The sequence below is a fragment of the Odocoileus virginianus genome, chromosome 27 (assembly GCF_023699985.2).
Source record: "Odocoileus virginianus isolate 20LAN1187 ecotype Illinois chromosome 27, Ovbor_1.2, whole genome shotgun sequence".
NCBI classification, from domain to species: Eukaryota; Metazoa; Chordata; class Mammalia; order Artiodactyla; family Cervidae; genus Odocoileus; species Odocoileus virginianus.
The window spans coordinates 19,635,013-19,652,857 of NC_069700.1; the positions used below are offsets into that span (position 1 = coordinate 19,635,013).

The following is a 17,845-nucleotide window of genomic DNA, read 5'->3' on the forward strand; positions in this document are numbered from 1 at the left end:
TGTACAACCTTTCAGATCTTCAGTTTCCTCATTTGTAAAACAGAGATGTAGCAGTGCCCTCTGCACAGAATTCTCACGAGGATAAAAGGATAGAAAGCATCCAAGTGCTTGGCCCGATCCCAGGCACACAGTGTCTGCTCAATAAGAGCTGGGATTTTGTGTTAACTTTATTTTTCTCTCTTATCTTACAAGTAGCAAGATGATGCAACAGGGAACATTGGTGGGGCATTTCCTCTTTCACAGCAGCAAATAACAGTGAAACCACACTTTCAGGTCGTGTCAATAGTCCTCGATGTCCTGAGAAAATGTCAAGTTAGACCCCAAAGGTGTCCCAGACTCAGGTGTCCAAAGACCATCCATTACTATTTCTCACCCTATCTCTCTAACCTGCAGCCAGCAGAAGTGAAGGCATCTTGGTGACTTACAGCAACCATCTGCAGAGGGGACAAAGGTGCTTTCTGTTCTGGTGGGAGGAAGAAATAATGAGCTGTTTTGTATTGCAACCCTCACAGTCAGAATGTCAGGACTGGCTGCTTGCCCTGAGTCTGAACGGCCGCCAATAACCCATTTTAATGGATTTAATCCATTAAATTTAATCCCTCTCAAATTCTTAAAAGTGGCTTCAAAATGATTGTGAGAGTTTGGGGGGCAACTTTCGAGCCTTAAATATGCACAAATAAATTAGGTGGCTATTTAATATTGGGCTTGTTAGTCTGTATTTGCAATACAACTGATAGGATATATGCATTATTTACAGTGCACTGTGGATTCAATTTTGTAAGATTTATGAGATGGTGGATGTGTTTGTACTTGAGTTAAATTAGAAATAGTGGTTGTCATCTATCATGTAAATACAATTTAAACCTCAAGGCCACACTTTCCCATTTTTATAGCGAAGGGTGCCTTTATCCTTCAAGATCATGCTTGGGTCACTATATTGCATCCTGGCTTACCAGTACATTTTCACTAGGTGTCCACATGAATCTAAACATCATCATGGATGTCTGTTCTGAAATATGGCTTTTATACTCTGGAAAATTCTATGACCTTCCCAATATTAAAAAGAAAAAAAAAATCCTGTTTGTGCTTAAATTAGCCAGAATTGACTTCTGTTACTTACTGCAGAGAATCCTGACTGATACATACTTTTCATTTATCATTTTTCATGTAAAATGTGAGAAGTGTTAATTAAACATTACTAACCCTAAATTGAGCATTAAAATGTTAAGTACTGAAAGTGTTAGTCGCTTAGTCGTGTGTGACTTTTTGGCACTCCATGGACTGTAGCCCACCAGGCTCCTCTGTCCATGAAATTCTCCAGGCAAGAATACTAGAGTGGGTTGCCATATCCTTCTCCAGGGGGTCTTCCCAACCCAGAGATCGAACCTGGGTCTCCCACATTGCAGGCAGGTTCTTTACCATCTGAGCCACGAGGGAGGCCCCAAAACATAAAGTAGGCAGTCCAATTATCTTTCTTGCAAATAATTACCACAAAAATTACCGCACATTTAAAAATGAAATTAGGCCACTTTTCATCATTCTTCTCCTATTTTCTTTCAAAGAAATCTATTGTCACAACCCAACTTCAGTTGACAATCAGAAGGGCAGGAGGCCAGGAGCTGAGAGACAGACAGGCTGAAATGCAAGCCCTTGAATGAGGTCAGGTTTGGAAAAGGAAGGTAAGAATGCAGCAAGTGTCTGAATCTGTTTGAACTGTTTGGACTGTGTCAGAACAAAATACACAGACTGAGACTTAATCAACAGACATTTATTTCTCACATTCTAAAGACTGGGAAGTCCAAGATCAAGGTGTTAGCAAAGGGAGGCTTCACTCTGAGGGAGGCCTCCTTTCTTGACTTTTGACTTGTATGTGACCACCGTCTCGCTGACTGCTCACAAAACCTTTTCTTTGCATGCATGGGGTGGGGGCAAGGATGAGGGAGGTGGGGAGGGCTCTTTTGTGCCTTTCCTTCTTTTTTCTTATAATGATTTTTAAAAATATTTATTTATTTGGCTGAATTGAGTCTTGGTTGTGGCACTTCTGATCTTTGTTGTGGCATCCAGAGTCTTTATTTGTAGTATGTGGGATCTAATTCCCTGACCCAGGCTCCCTGCATTGGGAATTTGGAGTCTTAGCTGCTGGACCACCAGGGAAGTCCTCTTATAAGGGCACTAATCCTACTGTGAGGGCCCCACTCTCATGACTTCAACTAATCCTAAATACCTCCTGAAGGCCCATCCTCAAATACTATCATATGGGAGGTTAAAGCTTCAACATACACATTTAGGACGGCATCATTCAGTCCATAGCAAAAGGGGGACAAGACTTGAATAAAATAAACACTTTTTTTTTTTAAAGTAGTGAAATCATGCAGAAAAGAGCAAGAACTTCAGATTCAGACAGAATTGGGCTGAATCCCATTTACTAACTGTGTGACCTCGGACAAGTTACTTAACATCTCTAAGCCTCCGTTTTCACAGCTGTAAAATGAAGATAAATGGGCATTCATTACAGGATTGTAGTAAGAATTAATGAGATAGAGGTTTAAAGTACCTGGACCAAAGAAAAGGGCTTTTCCAAGTTCTGACAGAGCACAGCAGGTTACAGGTATGTTGCTCATGTGCAGAAGTTGTGATGGTACTGGGTGATGGAGTTTAACGCTGAAATCTGCTGTTCCATGAACACTGGTCTCAGTAAGTGGTAGGGAGGACTGGACAATTTCTCCAGGACCTTGCAGTCCCGTGAATTCATATATATCCACACACTGACGAGGAAGCAGATATACTCATCTCATCTGCTCTGTTGTTACTATCAACTTGTGCTCAGCACCCTTACAGATACCATCTCATTTATTTTTCACTATTATCTTACCACCTAAGAATAATGGTAGCTACTACTAGTCCTATTGGTTTTATTTGGCAGATGGGCAAACTGAAGGTCAGAGAATTGGATCAATGAGCCCAAGATCATATTTCTAGAAAATCATGGGATGTGGATTTGCATTCAGGACCTCCTGGCTCCCACGTCAGAACACCTTACCTGGTCTGACTTTCATGATGTTGGATACACATCATACAAATATCAGTAGGAAGATACCAAAGCACAAAATGTGTGGGATACTATAAGGGAAGGCATGCTTGCCTTTAAATGAGCTATGTCTCCAAGCCTGGACCAATTCCAGCTGGGATACCAATAGAATTTATATATGAGAAGGTCAGTGGCAGGTTTCCAGAGACTCTGGAGCCAGGGAGGGATGCCAGAGGACTGTCAATGGGCACACACTGTTCCAATTTGGGAGAGGGGGAAGAAAGTTGATTCTTCCAATGGTAGGAGCCAGTCCTGGGCAAGTTCTTGAAGGGCATTTCATGAACATCAAAAAGGGGAAAGAAATCATTAGTAGGTGCCAGCATGTTTTCCCTGAGAAGACATTATTCCAGATGAATCTCAGTGGGATTTTTTTATAGGGTAAAAGAATTCTATTTTTTCATTTAGACAATGTCTTTTGCTTATTATAATGAGCATTTATGGACTCAAAGCAAGTTGGAATTTTTTTTTCAAATTAATAACGAATTTAAATTCTCCTTGTTTTCAGGGAAAAATTTAATTTTTTGGATTGTTTACTTAATAATTGAGATAATTATAGATTTACATGCTGTTGTAAGAAATAAAACAGAGAGCTCTTCTGTACACTATCCAGTTTGTCCCAGTGGTTATAGTTTGCAAAACTACAGTACTATTTTACAATCAAGTTAATGATATAACCTGCTGATCTTATTCTGACTTCTCCAGTTTTACTTGTACTTATCTGTATGTGTGCATTAAATTCTACACAATTTCATCACCTATGCAGTACTGCTCATCTACCATTGCAGTCTACCAGACCACCTTATCTGCCTCCTGAGAAATCTGTATGCAGGTCAAGAAGCAACAGTTAGAACTGGACATGGAACAACAGACTGGTTCCAAATCAGGAAAGGAGTATGTCAAGGCTGTATATTGTCACCCTGCTGATTTAACTTATATGCAGAGTACATCACGCGAAATGCCGGGCTAGATGAAGCACAAGCTAGAATCAAGATTTCTGGGAGAAGTATCAATAATACACAGATGACACCACCCTTATGGCAGAAAGTGAAGAGGAACTAAAGAGCCTCTTGATGAAAATGAAAGAGGAGAGTCAAAGAGTTGGCTTAAAACTCAACATTAAGAAAACTAAGATCATGGCATCCGGTCCCATCACTTCATGGCAAATAGATGGGGAAACAATGGAAACTGAGAGGCTTTACTTTGGGGGGCTCCAAAATCACTGCAGATGGTGACTGCAGCCATGAAATTAAAAGACGCTTGCTCCTTGGAAGAAAAGCTATGCCCAACCTAGAAAGCATATTAAAAAGAAGAGACATTACTTTGCCAACAAAGGTCTGTCTGGTCAAAGCTATGGTTTTTCCAGTAGTCATGTATGGATGTGATAGTTGAACCATAAAGAAAGTTGAGCACTGAATAATTGATGCTTTTGAACTGTGGTGTTGGAGAAGACTCTTGAGAGACCCCTGGAGTGCAAGGAGATCCAACCAGCCAATCTTAAAAGAAATTAGCTCTGAATAGTCATTGGAAGGACTGATGCTGAAGTGAAGCTCCAATACTTTGGCCACCTGATGCAAAGAACTGACTTACTGGAAAAGACCCTGATGTTGGGAAAGGTTGAAGGCAGTAGGAAAAGGGGACAACAGAGGATAAGATGGTTTGATGGCATCACTGACTAGATGGACATGAGTTTTAGCAAGTTCCGGGAGTTGGTGATGGATAGGGAATTCTGGTGTGCTGCAGTCCATGGGGTCACATAGAGTTGGACACAACTGAGTGACTGAACTGAACTGACCATTGCAGTCAAGGTAGTGAATAGCTCCACATCAAAAATAATTTTAATGGAGGAGATGAAATTTTAAGTAAGCTTTGAAGGACAAAGGAAAGAAGAGAGTATTTCAGAGTAAAGAAGAGAAAGAAATCAGAGACATGGATGAATTTAGGAGGGAGGGCACCAGCTCTCTTAAAGGGAGGGATGGCTAATGAGAGGAGAGAGGTAATCACATTAGTTAAATAAGATGCATGGCCACATTATAAATGGCCTGAACATCAGGCACCATATCACTTGTATTTAAAAATAGGGACCTCTCTGACGGTCCAGTGGTTGGGATTTGGTGCTTTCACTGCTAGGTCAGGCCTCAATCCCTGGCTGGCAAACCAAGATCTCACAAACTGCACGGCACAGCCCCCCAAAATAAAAATAGTATACCAGCTAATTCTCAGATGGCATTCAGATATTCATTCCTGTGGCCAATGGCACAAAGAGGCATCAGTGTTTTTGCACCTGCTATTCTCTTTACACAAAACACTTTTCTCCAGGGACTTCCCTGGTGGTCCAGTGGCTAAGACTCTGTGACTTTGTGACTCTGTGCTACCAGTACAGAGGGCCCAGGTTCGATCCCTGGTCAGGGAACTAGATCCCACATACAGCAACTAAAAGAGCTTGTGTGCTGCAACAAAGACCAGGCATAGCCAAGTAAATAAATAAATATTTTAAAAAAACCCAAACAATCCACTCTTTTCCAGATACTTAGATCTCACTGCATTTCATTATTCAGGTCTCAGATTAAAGGTCACCTCTGCAAGGGAGCCTTTCCTGATCACCCACCCTATGGTGCCCAGTCTGCTCACTCTGCTTTACCTTCCCTCTTTCTTTCATTTCTTTTCATTTATTATTTAAAAAATATGTATGTGTTTAATTACTTGTTTATTATTTCTTCCCCGCCTAGCTAGCATGCGAAAAGAAATCTTGACTGTTTTGCTTACAGCTGTAATCAACTGCCAACCACAGCACCAGCACACAGCAGGTGCTTAATAATTGTGAAATGAATAAACAGGCTGCCTGTAGAAGTTGTGGCATATACAGCTTTGAAGCCTCCTTGGTCTTGCATCTCTCTTCCTATTTTTCCTTCCTATTCTCTCTGTCTTTGTGGCTGAGTAGCAAGAGGATAGAAGGGTATTATTTGTCAATCTGTGATCAGACCCCATAATAGGCCATTCAATGATTTATAGATTTTGCGCCCATCCTAAGCACTAGGTGGCATCCAAAGAGCTCCTACCTTCAAAGAGCTTAGAGCATAGTGTGGAAGACATGTGTGGAAAAGGAATGCTGATAGCCATCCCACCATCAAGCCATCAACCAATACAGCTGACCCTGATGGTGCATCCTTTGGGAGATTTAGGATGGAGAAAAAACAGGACAGTGGCCCTACATAGTTAAGATGCATGTCAAAGGGTTCATTTCAGTGAACCCAGACTCTTGCATCTTCCAATATATAGAAAAGCACTACAATTATTTACTTGAGATATCTGGGGTTTTTTTTGTGATTAGCAGTGATCTATTGATGTTCAGCTGTGGGGTTTTTTTCTCCCAACAAAATCAATCTATCCTGGCTCTTCCATTATCTCTTTGAAGCAGATCCTCAGAGTATCTGAGAGGCTATCTCCCAGGCTATAGTCTTCAGTAAGGTTTCTGAATAAAACTTTTGTTGTTGTTTTGGTTTTGTTCCCCAAATAAAACAACTTGAAACTCAAGCTGTGTTTTTCTGTAATCAACACAGGCATATAAAGTTACAGTAATCAAGAAAAGTGCAACAGTGAAGGCATGAACTAGGTGCAGTGCTGCATCACTTAGCATCTAAATCAGAAAAGGATTCACAGAGGAGGAACCACTGAGATTATAACTGGAAACAAGAGTAGGTATTTACCAGGTAAATCAGTCAGAATGAGGGCAGCTTTACATATTCTGAAAGATAACTTTATCCCTCTCACCACCATTTTTCTTTTCTTTCTTTTCTCTCCACCCTTCTTTCTCCTTTCCTTACTATCATTTAATAATTTCTGAGCATCTATATCTCTCTGGAGAGATGCAAAAAGGCAGACTTAATTCCCAGACTTCAAGGCATTCCAAGGCACAGACACCAGAGTTCCCACTCTGGAATTACACCCTGAGTCCAAATCCCAGCTCCACGAGCTCACTAGCTTTGTGACCTGTGAAAGAACGTGACCTCTCTGGGCATCAGCTTCTTCACCCATAAAATGGAGATAATAACATTACTAACCTTACTATTCCTTGTGTATGGTTCAGTCCAGTTCAGTTCAGTTGCTCAGTCAAGTCCAACTCTTTGTGACCCCATGGACTGCAGCACACCAGGCTTCCCTGTCCATCACCAACTCCCAGAGCTTGCTCAAGCTCATGTCCCTCAAGCCAGTGATGCCATCCAACCACCTCATCCTCTGTCATCCCCTCTCCATCCACCTTCAACCTTTCCTCACATCAGAGTCTTTTCCAGTGAGTCAGTTCTTCACATCAGGTGGCCAAGGTATTAGAGCTTCAACTTCAGCATCAATCCTTCCAATGACCATTCAGGACTGATTTCCTTTAGGATTGTCTGGTTAGATCTCCTTGTGGCCCAAGGGCCTCTCAAGAGTCTTCTTCAACACCACAGTTCAAAAGCATCAACTTTTTGGTCCTCGGCTTTCTTTATAGTCCAACTCTCACATCCATACATGACTGCTTGAAAAACTATACCTTTAACTAGACAGACCTTTGTTGGTAAAGTAATCTGTCTGCTTTTTACTATGCTGTCTAGGTTGGTCATAACTTTTCTTCCAAGGAGCAAGCATCTTTTAATTTCATGGCTGCAGTCACCATCTGCAGTGATTTTGGAGCCCAAGAAAATAAAGTCTATCAATGTTTCCATTGTTCCCCTATCTATTTGCCATGGATGCTATGATCTTAGTTTTTTGAATATTGAGTTTTAAGCCAGCTTTTTCACTCTCCTCTTTCATTTTCATCAAGAGGCTCTTTAGTTTCTCTTCACTTTCTGCCATAGGGTGGTGTCATTTGCATATCTGAGGTTATTGATATTTCTCCCAGAAATCTTGATTCCAGCTTGTGCTTCATCCAGCCTGGCATTTTGCATGATATACTCCGCATAAAAGTTAAATAATCAGGGTGACAATATACAGCCTTGATGTACTCCTTTCCTGATTTGGAACCAGTCTGTTGTTCCATGTCCAGTTCTAACTGCTTCTTGATCTGCATACAGATTTCTCAGGAGGCAGGTAAGGTGGTCTGGTATTCCCATTTCTTGAAGAATTTTCCACAGTTTGTTGTGATACAGACAGTCAAAGGCTTTAGCATAGTCAATGAAGCAGAAGTAGATATTTTTCTGGAATTCTCTTGCTTTTTCTATGATTCAATGGATGTTGGCAATTTGATTTCTGGTCCTCTGTCTTTTATAAATCTAGCTTGAACATCTGGAAGTTCTCAGTTCACATACTGTTGAAGCCTAGCTTGGACAATTTTGAGAATTACTTTGCTAGCGTGTGAGATGAGTACAACTGTGCAGGAGTTTGAACATTCTTTGGCATTGCCTTTCTTTGGGACTGGAATAAAAACTGACCTTTTCCAGTCTTGTGGCCACTGCAAAGTTTTCCAAATTTGCTGGCATATTGAGTGCTGCACTTTCACAGCATTGTCTTTTAGGATTTGAAATAGCTTAGCTGGAATTCTATCACTTCCACTAGCTTGGTTCATAGTGATGCTTCCTAAAGCCCACTTAACTTCATCTGGCTCTAGGTGAGTGATCACACGATCGTGGTTATCTGGGTCATGAACATCTTTTTTGTATAGTTCTTCTGTATATTCTTGCCACCCCTTCTTAGTCTCTTCTGCTTCTGTTAGGTCCATATCGTCCCTGCCTGTTGTTGTGCCCATCTTCGCAAGAAATGTTCCCTTGGCAGCTCTAATTTTCTTGAAGAAATCTCTAGTCTTTTCCATTCTACTCTCTTCCACTATTTCTTTTCATTGATCACTTAGGAATACTTTCTTATCTCTCCTTGCTATTCTTTGGAACTCTGCATTCAAATGGGTATATCTCTCCTTTTCTCCTTTGCTTTTCTCTTCTTTTCATAGCTATTTGTAAGGCCTCCTCAAACAACCATTTTGCCTTTTTGCATTTCTTTTTCTTAGGGATGGTTTTGATCATGGCCATCTGTACAATGTTACAGACCCTGTCCACAGTTCTTCAGGCACTCTATCAGATCTAATCCCTTAAATCTATTTGTCACTTCCACTGTATAATCATAAGGGATTTGACTTAGGTCATACCTGAATGGTCTAGTGGTTTTTCCCACTTTCTTCAATTTAAGTCTGAATTTTGCAATAAAGAGATCATGATCTGAGCCACAGTCAGCTCCCAGTCTTGTTTTTGCTGACTGTATAGAGCTTCTCCATCTTTGGCTATAAAGAATATAATCAATCTGATTTTGGTATTGACCATCTATGATGCCCATGTGTAGAGTAGTCATCTCTCATGTTGTTGGAAGAGGGTGTCTGCTATCATCAGTGCGTTCTCTTGGCAAAACTCTGTTACCCTTTGCCCTGCTTCATTTTGTACTCCAAGGCCAAACTTGCCTGTTACTCCAGGTATCTCTTGACTTCCTACTTTTGCTTCCAGTTCCCTATAATGAAAAGGACATGTTTTTTGGGTGTTAGTTCTAAAAAGTCTTATAGGTCTTCATAGAACTGTTCACCTTCAGCTTCTTTGGAATTAGTGGAATTAGTGGTTGGGGCATAGACTTGGATTACTGTCATAGTGAATGATTTGCCTCGGAAACGAACAAATATCATTCTTTCATTTTTGAGATTGCCCCCAACTACTGCATTTCAGACTCTTTTGTTGACTATGAGGGCTACTCCATTTCTTTTAAGGGATTCTTGCCCACAGTAGTAGATATAATGGTCATCTAAATTATATTTACCCATCCCCATCCATTTTAGTTCACTGATTCCTAAAATGTCAATGTTCACTCTTGCCAACTCCTGTTTGACCACTTCCAATTTACCTTAATTCATGGACCTAACATTCCAGGTTGCTATGCAACATTGTTCTTTACAGCATTGGATTTTATTTCCATCACCAGTCACACCCACAACTGGACATTGTTTTTGCTTTGGCTCAGCCTCTTCATTCTTTCTGGAGGTATTTCTCCACTCTTCTCCAGTAGCATATTGGGCAGCTACCAAACTGGGGAGTTTACCTTTTGTGTATGGTAAATATTCAATAGAGAGAATTATTATTTTCAACAAACTATTAAGTCATGGGACTAGAAGAGGGCACAGGATAGAATGAAGCACAGGATACCAATGTTAATAATAACCATATCCTTTCACAGGTCTTCTAATAGTCTTTTATCAACTCCTTTTTATTTATTTTGATGAAGTAGTTAAATTTCTTTAACTGTCATCTATGACCATATTCATTTCCTTTTCTCTTCAGTTTCCTTTGGTTTTATATCAATTGGTGGCTTCAACTTGACTTCCTAAAATATTTTCTCAAGACTTGGGAGAGGCAGGGCAAGGCTCCAAAGAGTCCCTGGGAGGTATGAGAGTAGGCTAAGTGCAGAAGATGAGGGCCAGCCTTCTGGGAAGGAGTGCTCCCAGTGGGCAGAGAGCTAGGGCAGAGGCCCACACTCAAATTCCCGCAGGGACTGGACAGGAAGCAACATGTGCATCTGGTGTGGTAAGGACAGCATCTAATGTATCTAATAACTGTCTTCTGCTAAAATGTGATGAAATAAAGGTCCAGGGTTGATGAAAAGAATGAATCTTTTTTTCCCCAAAGCTGGAAATCCAGATTTTATAACAAATCTCCTCATATTTTAGTATTAGCAATTAACTTTTAAAAATTAAAAGAACATAAGACCACAGACAGATCTGACACAGGGGGTAAGGGGGCAGGGCACAAGCTTTAAAGGGTACAACACAGCCATTGAGGATACAACATAAACTGGTTAGAACCAAATAGACTGATTAGGCCCAAGATGGCAGGAAGATTTGACTTTTAGTAGACTTTGAGCCTCAGTATACACTCACTGTAATTCATCAGCATATGCTAACTGACACGCCCACAGGTGCCATGACAGTTCTGAGGCTGACCATAAAAGGTCCCAAGTGGGTGGTGGCCCAATTTCTAGAAATCTCCACTTCTTACCCCAAGATAGTTGCAATAATCCTCCCCCTCATTAGCCTGTGAAATTATCCAGCTCATAAAAACTAACTACCTCATATTTTTGGGACCATTCTCACTTTCCGAGACAGACCTCATTCTGCCTAGGGACTGTGTATCTCTGCTTTCACTTTTCTATGGCTCCGCTCTTGAATTCTTTCCTGCTGCTGCTGCCATGTCGCTTCGGTTGTGTCGGCTCTGTGTGACCCTGTAGACAGCAGCCCACCAGGTTCTGCCGTCCCTGGGATTCTCCAGGCAAGAATACTGGAGTGGGTTGCCATTTCCTTCTCCAATGCATTAAAGTGAAAAGTGAAGTCGCTCAGTCGTGTCCAACTCCTAGAGCCCATGGACTGCAGCCTACCAGGCTCTTCTGTCCATGGGATTTTCCAGGCAAAAGTACTGGAGTGGGTTGCCATTGGGAATTCTTTCCTACCTAAAGCTAAAGACCCTCACATGCCAGCCTATTTCATAACTCTCCTGAGACCTGGGACATGACCATCCTCTAGAGCCCCATTTTCCTGCAACCTCTTTACAAACGCTATTAATAAATCTACTTCTTACCTATCACTTTGCTGAATTCCTTCTGGCCCAGACAAAAAGAACCTGGGCTTCACAAAGTCCTAAGACAGGCTGTGTGGTTTCAATTAGAAGACTGTGGGTTTGAGTTCCATCTGAAGTGTGAAGTTTCAGGTTGAGCGCACTGGACCAAGAGACTGGCCTCAGAGTGTTCAATGTTTTAGGTGCAAACAGCCCCCCAGTCGTTTACATTGGACTCTGGAAGCTACACAGCTGGTTGTAGATGCAACAGAACTAGAAGCACGCTGACAAAGCCTGAGCAATTTCACTTTCACAGGTGGAATTTAAGTGTAAACTTCTCTAACAGTTTAGGTTCCCTAGTGGCCAACGTGCTGCACCAGTGAGTGTTACTTCTGAATTTTGTTTTGTAGTTGCTCAGGAAAACCTTGACTGCAAACAGAGGAAGTGGGAAGTCAGAACGTGTAACTTCTGTTTTGTTTGGGGTTCTGTTTGTTCTTTCACTGGAGTACTTTCTTCTTTCCCTTTTCTCTTTTTCATTCTAGCTTTCCCTTGGTGAGCGCCAAGTTCACAAACTGCAGAATCCGAGTCAGACGGTCCTGGACGGGGACACCCTCGCCCTGGACCTGTCTCTGAGGACCTACTTTCCTTTGCTTTCAGCTAAGAATCTGACTGGAATAAAGCCAATACACTCCCTCACTTCAAGAGGGAATAGGAGCCAGGTCAGCGGCCCAGGGATTCTTTCTCCCCGCCCCAACCCCCAGCCCCGAGGTTTGAGAAGGTACTCGAGGTCACCTGTTCCCTCCTGAGGAAGGTTTTGCAGTTCTTTAACGTCTTTAACGTCACAGTCGGCGTCCCACCCTTGGAATTGCAGGCCCTCAGTGGGTGGCAGCGAGACCCCCAGGTGGCCTGGGGAGGGAGAGAGGACCCCTCCTACTTACGGAGGGTAAATGGGGCAAAAGACGACCACTGGCGACTTTAGGTAGATGGCGGAAGGGGATTCCTCCGACCCTTTTTGAAAGTTTCCCATAAACTGAAGAAGAAAAAAAAGGTACTTTAACAAAAGTGACTAAGTTCTGTGTGGAGGAAGCTAGAAGGAGGAAAAGAAGAACGTAAAGAGCGAGAGCAGAGAGTCTGAGAGGGGGTCGGAGACAGTGTCAGGCGGCAGGAGGAGGAGCGGGGCGGGAGAAGGGGCGGGGCAACGGGCGGTCAGGACTGCAAGGTGGGTGCGGGCTGCGAGTGCACAGCTTGTGGACCACCGGCTTCCAGTGCTCTGGGGAAGAGGGGGCTATTGGTGGGGCGGGGACGGCGTTTCTCACCTGCCTCTGCTTGAAGCCTGAAGCTCAAGTTCTGTGAACAGAAGCCCCTCTCGAAGTGAACCAGGAAGGCGGGAAAGCGAGGATTTCGGTCTTCGTTCATCGGTGGTTTCTGCACTGCAACGACCTAGTGCAGGTTTTCATGTTTAACAGAACACCTTTTCCTTTAAAAACTGCGGGTGGCGCGGGTTGGAGGGTGGCTTGGGGGGAGAGACACTTCTGGGGGAACGGAGCGATTTGAGCAATTAGTAAAGGAGATATGGGGACTAGCTTCTGTGAGAGAAGTTTTGAACCTGAATGGGAACATAAAGTTCTTAAACCTTCCTCATGCATTTCTTTTTTTCCCCAGCTGTGGGGCGGGGCCAGGTAGGAACCTTAATTTTCCTCTCTTTTCACCAACGAATTAATAGAGAGTGGCTTATTAGCAGCAGCAGTTGTTTCTTATGTAGCGATGGGATGGGAGAAAATCAGCAGTTGACTCCCCTTCACCTCCATCTCTTTGCATACAGCCCAGTGAGATCAGTTTAGGACTGCTTGGAGGAACTTTAAATGATTTGTGAGAAGTCCTAAGATGGTAATGAGTTAGTAGTAACTAAGGAGGAAGCCCAGAATTGTGAAGATCTTAGAAGTTATTGCTGAAGACGGGTCATGAAGAGGTCTTACCTTACATCAAAGGAAATCATAAAGCCAAGAAAGCAGAAGAGAAACCTACATTTCCTCTAGATCAGTAGGAGTTGGCTACATTGTCATTTCTAAGTGAAAAATGATAAAAGTTTAGTGAGATAATTTTCCAGACAGGTGGGCAAGGAATATGCTATTACAATGAAACTTAAGTCAGCCCCAAGATTGTGACAGTGGCTAATAAACTCTACCCCAGATAGGGTTTTAGGAAATATGTTTAATTACTTCATAAAAGGAATAATCTTAATCATTAAATGCTTAAGTGTCAGAATATTCAGTCCTGTCCAAGTCAAAAATCAGCCATCAATAACAAGCAGACTTTTCAGTTATAAACAACCACCTAGAAGGGGATGACCATTGTACATTCCTTCTCCAAGATGCTGGTCCAATAACCAACATGAAATTTGGTTGGTTTCTGTATCTATGATGGTTATTTCACTTTATGCTCGGTGCCTATTGCAATCCCTAGAACATAGTAAGTCTCAATAAATATTTGTGGAATGCACTGTTGGTTTCATGTTTACTCCATTATATTTATTAAACTACCTTGGAGACAAACCCTGAGATATAGCATTCAGCCATCTTCTCAGCTGACATCCTGTGGGATCTGGTCTTTTAAAAGAACCTGAGGATGTTAGTGGGCTTCCCAGGTGGCTCAGTGGGTAAAGAAGCCCCCTGCAATGCAGAAGATGCCATTGCTATCCCTGGGTCTGGAAGATTCCCTGGAGTAGGAAATGGTGACCCACTCCAGTATTCTTACCTGGAGAATTCCATGGACAGAGGAGCCTGGTGGGCTACAGTCCATAGGGTTACAAAGAGTTGGACATGCATGAGGATGTTAGTGCAGCAAGGGACTTTAGGGCAAGGTGAGTTAACCTATTTGTTCTACAAGAAACACTTGAAAATCAGAGAGGGATGGTAACTTTTCTAAGGTCACACAGCCTATAAGAGCTAGGATACAAATGCATTATCTCTGACTTCTAATTCTGTCTAGGATGAATGCTAGCTCTTAGAGAAGGAGTAACCTAAAGGACACATATTATCAAAGTGGATTTTCATTAGGAGGAAAAGGATCAGGAAAGGCACTGCAGTGGCCTGAGCAGAAGTCCTCTGCAGCTTCTTAGTTCTGGCTCTAGGCAGTTCATAGGGCTTTCCATGTGAGTTGGCAATGTCAGAACTCTCATGTTAAAGTCTATTCTTCCTTGTGGTTGTTCATCCTGAAAATGCTAAGGAATAACTTATCTGTCCTTTTTCTGCACTCCTGTGAAGCAGATCCTTCTTCATAATAATAAAGTCAAAATCCAGAGTTAAAATTTTAATTAAAAGCCAGAGAAATCTGAGATTGAAAAGGATCTTGTATTTTTTGTCCAAAAAAATACTATCTCTTCATGTGTTTCTTTGTGGGAGCACTGCATGATCAGGGACAAGTAAAATCTGTGAAGTAATTTGGTTTTTCAAGGCACTCTTTGATTTTAGTGCATGGGAGGGGACTTTCCATTGAATTTCACTAATATGTTAGCTTGGAGAAGAGAATCAGAAGGTCTGGAGAAATTAAAAGTCCTTTAGCAGAAATCATCTGTGAAGAAAAGAAAACAATCTCAAATTCCCACTAAGAACCTAGTTTTATTTGCTCTGGGCCCTTCTATCACCAGAGTCAGACAGTACTTAGTGACTAAATCACCACCATTTTGTCCTGGCTTCTGTATTGTTGAGTCTGTAAGGAAATGGGCAGAGGATGCCCATATGTGGTTTACACAGATGCAATGACATTCACACCCTTAAACGGTTCATAATGGCAGGGCTGATATTCATCAGCTAACTCAACCTTGAGCTTCCTGGTGGGTGCCCATACTTACCTGGGGGAGAAACATTTCACTGACCATCATGAGGAAAAGCATGCACACCCACACATCACTCTGGCCAGCTCAGCTCAGTGGCACCTACAACCCCCCAAGCAGGCTCTGTGGATCCAGCTGGGGAAGCGCTGCATGGCTGCCATGCTGTGGCTGGGAGTGGGGAGGCTGAGTGGTGGCTGCCCCGGCCCAGGCCATGCAGGTCCAACTGAATCAAGCCATCATCTATCTGTGGTCATCCACACTCTGCTTATAGAGACACTTTGTCCCCCTGACCTTGGAAGACAAGCTCAGGACCAGGGTGCTCCCCACGCTGCTTCATATTTGGCAGGACCTCTGAGTGTGTAGACTAAGCCCCCACAGATGGAGGCAAGCCTTGCGGATGTCTCAGGAGACATTTTATTATATCTGCAAAAAGCTGGCCTGTAGCTTCAAAGGGAGGCCACCCACTTGGAACTGCTTCTCTTTGTGCCTCAGAAAGCAGCTGTTAGACCATATTGGCTGGCCTCCCTGGTGCCTCTGACCTTGAGTGTTGATCTAGAGCTGGGCATGCCTTTCGAGACACTGGAGATGCCATCTGTGCCATCTTTCAGGACCTCCAGAAAAGGCAGCCTGACCTACAAGAGGTCGTGGAAAGATCCCAACATGAGGTGGGGCTACTGGAGGCCTATGTGGAAAACTATCTTAACAGCTGTCAGAGCCTTTCAGTGATTCTTCATGTCCTGCTGGTCTCAACCTTTATTTCAGCCAAGTGTTTGTCAGCTGCCTTGGATCCAGCCATAATTCACATGTGTTGGAAGTAAGTCAGCTTTGCCATAGGGGAGATGCAGGCACTCTCTTACCCACTGTCCAGAAAGAAATAGGGGGGTGTCACAGGGCTTGTCCCAGTGGGCGGTGGAACGTAACCTCTCCATCAGTGGTATACAGCCCAGTACCACCAACCTGTCACCCCTGAGGAGCTGTTTCAGCAGGCTGTCTGGGGCACTGTGGAGCAGGCCTTCAGGCAGCTGACAGGCCAGCAGCAGTATAGACACTGGGAAGCGGAGTGTACCGGTGAGGTGGTCACTGGTTGTTGCTGGCTCCATAATCTGCATTGCTGTTGTTGTTGTTCAGTTGCTCAGCTGTGTCCAACTCCTTGTGACCCCATGGACTGCAGCACAATAGGCTTTGCTGTCCTTCACCATCTCCTAGAGCTTGCTCAAAGTCATGTCCATTGAACTGGTGATGCCATCCAACCATCTCATCCTCTGTTGTCCCCTTCTCCTACCTTCTATCTTTTCCAGCATCAGGGTCTTTTCCAATGACTTGGCTCTTTGCATCAGGTGGCCAAAGTATTGGAGCTTCAGCATCAGTCCTTCCAAAGAATATTCTGGGTTGTTTGAGGAGAGGTCTAATGCCCAGAGTTGGACCACAGCCTCCACCCTTGCTATGGCACAGAGAAGAATCGCAAAGGATGAGGCACAAAGGCCGCTGAAGTTCCAAGTGCATCAGGCCAACAGCCAGCACCTGGCACTCCAGGCGGGGCCAACCCGAGGTGATAACTATCCATCCTGCTTTTTCATTGACTTTTCCCTTCAGGTCCTTTTCCTTCCTTCCACATTAACCCCCCTTTTTCCATTCCTGAGAAGAAAGTACTGTTGCTGATGTTTGTATTAATAAGGCTCCAAGGTGTTCTATTTTCTTATAAAGTGCCGAGAGAGGGCATGCACGATCATCCCCAGCCATAGGGGAACAAATTGTCTTCACTGTCAAAGGAGCCTGTAAACAACTGGTTACATGTGCGTGGCTGCTTTATAGCCCAAGTAGTTGATAGTGGCCGACATACTCATCTGTTGGTTCTACTTTAAATTTCTTAGGCCCCACTTTGATCACTCATAAAGGTATAAATATTTATCTATATCCCTTTACACCAGTACACACACAAATATGCCCTTCTCTTAACCAACTCTGTTCAAATAATCATCGGTATTAGTTTCCTACTGTTGCTGTATCAGGCCTCCCAGGTGCCACTATTGGTAAAGAACCCGCCTGCCAATGCAGGAGACGGGAGTCATGGGTTTGATCCCTGGCTCAGGAATATCCCCTAGAGGAGGGATGGCAACCCACTCCCGTGTCCTTGCACGGAGAAACTTGTGGACAGAAGAGCTTGGCAGGGTACGGCCCACAGGGCTGAAAAAGGTCGGACACAACTGAAGTGACTTAGCAGGCAAACATGCAGAGCACATATGCTGTAACAAATTGCCACAAACTTAGCAACGTAACACAAGTGGGACTTGCAGAAGGCACAGGGGTGACACAGTGCGGTCCTTTGGGAGAACTGCAGTTAGTTCTGCAGGGTAGGGTGAGAGGGGAGGTGTGGGG

At 43.3% G+C, this 17,845-nt stretch overlaps 1 long non-coding RNA gene across 1 annotated transcript; it reads left to right on the forward strand.

Moving 5' to 3' along the window:
- The first annotated feature begins 9,978 nt into the window (after positions 1 to 9,978).
- Positions 9,979 to 12,333, forward strand: LOC139031420 (uncharacterized). The gene is made up of 2 exons (XR_011483877.1): positions 9,979 to 10,144; positions 12,180 to 12,333. It is a non-coding gene; the product is annotated as an uncharacterized lncRNA (long non-coding RNA).
- Positions 12,334 to 17,845: the final 5,512 nt, after the last annotated feature.